Genomic DNA, 7,500 nt, shown 5'->3' with positions numbered 1-7,500 from the left:
ACACACACACACACACACACACACGGTGCAAGACTTTAGTGAGGCAAATAGCTTTCACATGAGGAGTGTAGTTTTCTCAGATAAGATAAAATCACTAAGGAGATAATTATAATTTTCTGTCTGGGTAATTTTATTCTTAAACCTTTATGCATAGCAGAAAATCCATTTATTTGGTTTTCTTTAAAAAAGGAAGTCACTGTCCACAATTAAAATTAGTTTCCATGTGCTTAGGTTTAATCTATTTCTATATTTTTAAAGTGACAATATGTTGACTAGAAATAGCAAAAACTACAAAACAATACTTTACTGACATTGCAGCACTAAGAGAGTTACATTATTAATTATTAAATAAACATTTGCATTTTATTATTTTGTGAAATGGAGCTTTGTTATTTAATATGACATTCTAATGTTGTTGGAGTTTATTTTGTGAAATGGAGCTTTGTTATTTAATATGACATTCTAATGTTGTTGGAGTTTGTAGTCTGTGGACTGAACCCGGGTTTACAAATAAAATAAAATAAATGCAATTAATACATAGTAGCTTAGTATGTACACACTGAGCAGAGTGGATAAGTTGTTGACCGCAGCTGTTAGCTGAGATATATAAGTATCCTGTTTTTTTTCATTATTTTTAACAATTAATATATAGCACTTTTATTGTCTGCTTTTTAGTCTTCGAGTGTATTTTATTGCTATTAACTAATCTGCACAAGTAACTGATTTGTCTGCAGTTAAAAGCATTCTGTATCTTTACAAATCTTTATCTGTTTGTGCTTTCTCTAGTGCTACTGTCTGTAGGCTATTGTTTCTAGCTGAAGCCTCTTTAACTTTGCTAGATTGTGTTAATAGTCTGCTGAGTGGGGGCTGGTTCTTTTGTGTTCTTGTAAAAAAAAAAGTTGTTCTTCTGGTATTTAAGCCCTAACTTTGATAGGGTTTCTATCTATACACACTGAGCTGAGTGGATAAGTTGTTGACCGCAGCTGTTAGCTGAGATATATAAGTATCCTGTTTTTTTCGATTATTTTTAACAATTAATATATAGCACTTTTATTGTCTGCTTTTTAGTCTTCAAGTGTATTTTATTGCTATTAAATAATCTGCACAAGTAACTGATTTGTCTGCAGTTAAAAGCATTCTGTATCTTTACAAATCTTTATCGGTTTGTGCTTTCTCTAGTGCTACTGTCTGTAGGCTATTGTCCCCACTCTCCCTCCCAGTTGGTGTCTTGCTCTTATACTTGGTGGCTTTGCAGTTGCCCGCCCCTACTGTAAATCTGATCTGTGACACTCCTCCCAGTCTAGTGTCATTAGCTTGCTACAACTCAAGTGCTCTAGGTTGCACTGCATCTGAAGTGTTTGTGTGTTTTAGCTGCTTTTCTGTATATATAGACTTCTCTGTTTCTTTAACTAAATAAGCTCTGCAAAGTTGTTTTATTGCATTCCTGCCCGTATTTCTGAGTTTTTTGCACTTTTAAAGTTTGTTTTTGCTTTGTTTAACTGGTAGGCTACACACTCAAGTGCGCTAGCCGAATTAAAGCATTTACTGTGTTTCTGTACCTAATTTCTGCTACTTTGTAAAAAAAAAATCCTTGTTTCCCACCTTTACTGAACTAGAATAATCCAGTCTTCAGGTATTGCTGATCTCTGGGCTGTGTCATAGTTCCTGTGTTACCCATATCCTTATTTGGATAGGAGGAAGCTTCTTTGTTCACCAGTGAGAGTAGGGAGCACTGAGCAGCCTATCTGTCCCTTGAGGAGTGGTTCCAGCCCAGTGACCTGTAGCTTATTGGCCATTTTGGGCCATTTCCTATCTCTTTCTAACCCCCTGCTTTAAAGTCAGCTTTAGCACGCTTTTGCGCTTGTAATTTAAAGTTTGTCCTGTTTGTTGCATTTACCTGTTGAGGCTACACACTCAAGTGCGCTAGCCTGTGTTACATATTTATTGCATTTTTCTGCTGTTTGTTGCAAAAAAAAAAAATATCCTTGTTTCCCATCTTTCCTGACCTAGAGTAGTCCAAATACAGGCTTTGCTGTATTCTGGACTTTTGGAAAGTTCCTGTGTTGCCCATTTCCTTTCTTGGATAAAGGGAGGCTTCTTTGTTTACCAGTGGCAGTGGGGAGCTTGGAGCAGCCTATCTATCCCTGGAAGAGTGTTCCCAGCACAAGAATCTGGTAGTTCCTGTGTTGTCCATTTCCTTTCTTGGATAAAGGGAGGCTTCTTTGTTCACCAGTGGCAGTGGAGAGCTTGGAGCAGCCTATCTATCCCTGGAGGAGTGTTCCCAGCACAAGAATCTGGTAGTCTGTTTGTTGCAAAAAAGAAAAAAAAAATTATCCTGGTTTCCCATCTTTCCTGACCTAGAGTAGTCCAAATACAGGCTTTGCTGTATTCTGGACTTTTGGAAAGTTCCTGTGTTGCCCATTTCCTTTCTTGGATAAAGGGAGGCTTCTTTGTTCACTAGTGGCAGTGGGGAGCTTGGAGCAGCCTATCTATCCCTGGAGGAGTGTTCCCAGCACAAGAATCTGGTAGTCTATTGGCCGTTTTGGGCCAAATTTTAGCTCTTTCAAGTCCCCTGTATAAAACCCACCTTGGCGCGGTTTTTGCACTTGTTACTACTCAGCCAAGCTCCTTGTGGTCCTGCAGAGTGGTGCTAGCAGCAGAGAGGCTAAAAGAGCGACTGCTAACCTGATAAAAGTGTTTGTTTTCCTGCTACTTCCTGGGCGGCTGTCTAATCTAGCTAAACTGCAAGTATTTCTGCTTCTTGAACTGTTTTAAACTGTTTAAAGTTGTTTTTGCACCTGCACTTTTAAAGTTTGTCCTGTTTGTTGCTTTTACCTGTTGAGACTGCACACTCAAGTGCGCTAGCCTGTGTTACATATTTATTTCATTTTCCTGCTGTTTGTTGCAAAACAAAAAAAAAACAAAACAAAAAAAAAACAAAACAAAAAAAAAATTATCCTTGTTTCCCGTCTTTCCTGACCTAGAGTAGTCCAAATACAGGCTTTGCTGTATTCTGGACTTTTGGAAAGTTCCTGTGTTGCCCATTACCTTTCTTGGATAAAGGGAGGCTTCTTTGTTCACCAGTGGCAGTGGGGAGCTTGGAGCAGCCTATCTATCCCTGGAGGAGTGTTCCCAGCACAAGAATCTGGTAGTCTATTGGCCGTTTTGGGCCAAATTTTAGCTCTTTCAAGTCCCCTGTATAAAACCCACCTTGGCGCGGTTTTTGCACTTGTTACTACTCAGCCAAGCTCCTTGTGGTCCTGCAGAGTGGTGCTAGCAGCAGAGAGGCTAAAAGAGCGACTGCTAACCTGATAAAAGTGTTTGTTTTCCTGCTACTACCTGGGCGGCTGTCTAATCTAGCTAAACTGCAAGTATTTCTGCTTCTTGAACTGTTTTAAACTGTTTAAAGTTGTTTTTGCACCTGCACTTTTAAAGTTTGTCCTGTTTGTTGCTTTTACCTGTTGAGACTGCACACTCAAGTGGGCTAGCCTGTGTTACATATTTATTTCATTTTCCTGCTGTTTGTTGCAAAACAAAAAAAAAACAAAACAAAAAAAAAATTATCCTTGTTTCCCGTCTTTCCTGACCTAGAGTAGTCCAAATACAGGCTTTGCTGTATTCTGGACTTTTGGAAAGTTCCTGTGTTGCCCATTTCCTTTCTTGGATAAAGGGAGGCTTCTTTGTTCACCAGTGGCAGTGGGGAGCTTGGAGCAGCCTATCTATCCCTGGAGGAGTGTTCCCAGCACAAGAATCTGGTAGTCTATTGGCCGTTTTGGGCCAATTTCTAGCTCTTTCAAGTCCCCCTGTATAAAACCCGCTTTAGCGCGGCTTTGCGTGGTTTTGCGCATAGCGCAGCATCGGGCAGTGCTGCTTAATTGGGTGTAAACCATTCTTGGCTCCACAAAGTCTGCTTTTCACTTTTTCCCTTAGAACTGATCTAGTTCTCATAATAAACACCCTATTCCCACTCTAAAGCCTGGCACTTGCTCACTAAAGCAATTATATAAGTCAGCACTAAAAAATTAAAAGCACTACACCCTCACAAACTCTCCTTGAGTACTTTGTTCCACATTGGCCCTTTTTTTTCAATTATAAAGGAATTCCCAATACTATTCTAGCATGTCCAAAGGTCAGTTGTCAATCTCCTCTCCGGTCCAGCTGGTGAATCTGGGAATCTTGAGGCAATGTTACAACTGCCTCATGTACACAGACAACCCTCTCCTCCTCCCAACAAATTCCAACACATATGAGAGATGCAAACATATAGCCAAACTGGAGGCTAAGCTCTCTCAACTCAGTACTGGCATAACCAGTCAGGAGGAGAAGGAAACCACACTCACTACAATTCCAGTCTCACATAGACCTACCACGACAGCAAACCAAACACATAAACACACAAAAACATACTCGGAGGCTCTAAATAAAAATCTGCCTAAGTAGCAGAGACCTCCAAAGCAGACACCCAAGCAACCGCTACCCCAAAACAAAACACGTGCAACACATAGCTCAGAAAGCCAGTGTGCCGAACAGTCACAGCCCTTAAGGCTAAACAACACACCTGATACACTTGTAATAGGTGACTCTATGGCACACTGACGTCCCGTTCACCAGGCTGAACAAGGAGAAGGCCACGGTGAGCTGCCTATCGGGTGCTAGGATCCGCCACATAACACAAGCACTCAGGTCACTCCAAGGCAAGTACAAATATGACTCAGTCATTGTCCATGCTGGTGTGAATGACCTGAGACGTACCTCCCTGGACTACATGAAAAGAGACATAGAGGAGCTCTCTGAGCATGTAGCCCAGGCCGGTATGACCCTGACCTTGAGTAGCATCTTACCTTCACCAAGGATGATGCCACAATATAAAGACAAGATGATCAATTTCAACAATTGGCTTAAGTATTAGTGTCATTCAAAGGGCATCCAATGCCTGTCTGCCTGGGATGACATGCTCGACAAGCCACGATGCTTCGCTAGGGGCAGCTTGCACCTGTCACCCCTGGGCTTTCGGATATTGGCAAAGGCTCTTGCCACCCCCATAGTGCCTTTTTTAGGCAAGGCTCAAAAGACAAACCCACCTCCATAGGTATCACAAGGGATAAGAAACTAAGAGTAATGCTACTCAACGCCAGAAGTCTAAACCTCAAGATGCACGCACTCAAAACTCTCCTTAGCATGGAGAACATCAATATCTGTGCAGTAACAGAAACCTGGTTCAAGGCTCCTGAGAGCACCCCAGCACTACCAGGTTATACCTCATACCATGTTTTTCAGCCCCAAAACTTGGATCGAACCACAAAAGGAGGGGGAGTATCAATATTTGTCAAAGATACCCACACCTCCAGGTTGGTGGCACAGCACAAAGCATCAGAGACTATCCATGTGCAACTAACAGTGGGTAAAACTGCCTTCCAGTTTATAGCTTGCTACAGACCACCCTCCCAAACCCAGGAACCCCACTCGGCCTTCCTGAGAACACTGGAAAATATGAAGGTCTCTCCAAACACCATCATATTGGGCGACTTCAACTACCCTAAAATAGACTGGGAGCATTACTCTAGCTCCAACACCCTAGTCCAAAGGTTCCTAGAATTTATAAACTCAAATGCTATGGAACAACTTGTTGCCACTCCCACAAGAGGGGAAAACATACTGGACCTGATTATCACCAACATGGGGACTCTATGCTCCAGACCAGAAGTGTATCCCTCATTGGTAAGATCAGACCATAAACTAATCTCACTAGATATTCACATCCCGACCCCAGCCCCTGCCCAGAAAACCGCAGTGAAAAACTTCTCTAAAGCAAATTTCCCACTCCTCAAATCCGAGGTGGAATCCTTCAAAGCCCCCGGACCTGTGGAAAATACGGCCCAGACCACAGAATCCTTTATAAACGCATTCTATGAACACCTTCAGGAATGCATGGATCATGCAATCCCAAATAAAACCAAGACCCAATCCTCCAAAGTTAGGCGTCCTGTCTGGTGGACCCCAGCCATAAACAAACTATACAATAGAAGGAGGAAGCTACTACATGATAGAGCAAAATCCCGAAAAGGGAAGGCATCTCTGATCAGTATTAGCAAAAAACTATGGGCACTCATAAAATCGTCTACGGCCAGTTTTGAGAGAATAATTGCACAGGACACTAAGGATAATCACAAGGCTTTCTTTAGTTACGTTAGGAACCTGGGTGGGAATTCCCAGATGTGCTCAGAATTAGTTCAAAATGACAAAAAATACACCGAACCCACAGACATTGCCAACATCCTAGCTGACAGGTTCAGCGCAAACTTCTCCCCCCTTCCCCACCAAAAGGGCAAATATCTATCCCAGCAGAGTGCTGCCCCCCTGACATCTCAGATGCTCAGGTAAGAGCCACCCTCTCCAAAGCAAAAAACACAGCATCAATGGGACCAGACGGTGTCCCGGGCTGCGTCCTACATGAACTCCAAGAAGAACTAAACCCAAACATAAAACTGCTGTTCAATTTCAGCCTTACTACAGGATATGTACCCAAAGAGTGGCGTACAGCAATAGTGGTCCCTCTCCACAAATGTGGTGCCTCAACGGATCCTGGAAACTATCGCCCCATAAGCTTGACTAGCTTGGTCTGCAAAGCTATGGAAAGGATCATCATGGACCTCATAAATAAAGATATTGGGGACCTACAGACAGTGGATCCTACCCAGTTTGGCTTTGTTAAGGGCAGATCCTGCCTCTTAAACCTGGTCGATTTCTTTGAAACAGTCACCAAGGCCATTGACGAGGGGAAGGTGGTCAACACAGCCTACCTGGACCTTGTAAAAGCCTTCGAAACAATACCCCACTCGGGCATTATAGATAAGCTCACCAGCTTAAATATAAACCCCTGTGTCACTAGATGTGTTGCAATCTGGCTCAAGGGCAAAACCCACATGGTTAGAATTGCTGGAGCCATGTCAGACTCCAAACCAGTTACAAGTGGCGTCCCACAAGGCTCAGTCCTGGGACCTCTCTTGTTCGGTATATATTTCTCGGAGGTACAGGCTAACACGGAAGGACTATGGCTGACCAAGTTCGCAGATGACTGCAAACTGGGCACCATAATAGACTCTCCAGCCGACACAAGCATCCTACAAAAGGGCCTCATAGAAACAAACAACTGGTGCCAGACCCATGGCCTCAAGCTAAACGCCAAAAAGTGTATAGTCATCCCCTTTGGCAAAAACAAAGTACCCAAGTTGATAGCAATCTCTCATTTGACAACCACGTGGCCAAAGTGGTTAGAAAAACATTTTATATAGCCCACCTAATCATGAAGGGATTCACATCTAGATAAGGGGAGGTCATCGTGCCTCTTTACTCATCCCTCATCAGGCCCATAATTGAGTACAATGCCCCTTTTGGGATGTACCTTACCAGACACCTGCAGCAACTTGAAAGACCCCAAAAGTACCTCACCAAGAGGATCAAAGGGCTCACACAGATGCCATATGCTGCCCGGTTAAAGAA

Source organism: Protopterus annectens, chromosome 13.part0 (assembly GCF_019279795.1).
Source record: "Protopterus annectens isolate FY-2018-M chromosome 13.part0, PAN1.0, whole genome shotgun sequence".
Taxonomy (NCBI): Eukaryota; Metazoa; Chordata; order Ceratodontiformes; family Protopteridae; genus Protopterus; species Protopterus annectens.
Note: the sequence above shows the minus strand (reverse complement) of the source record.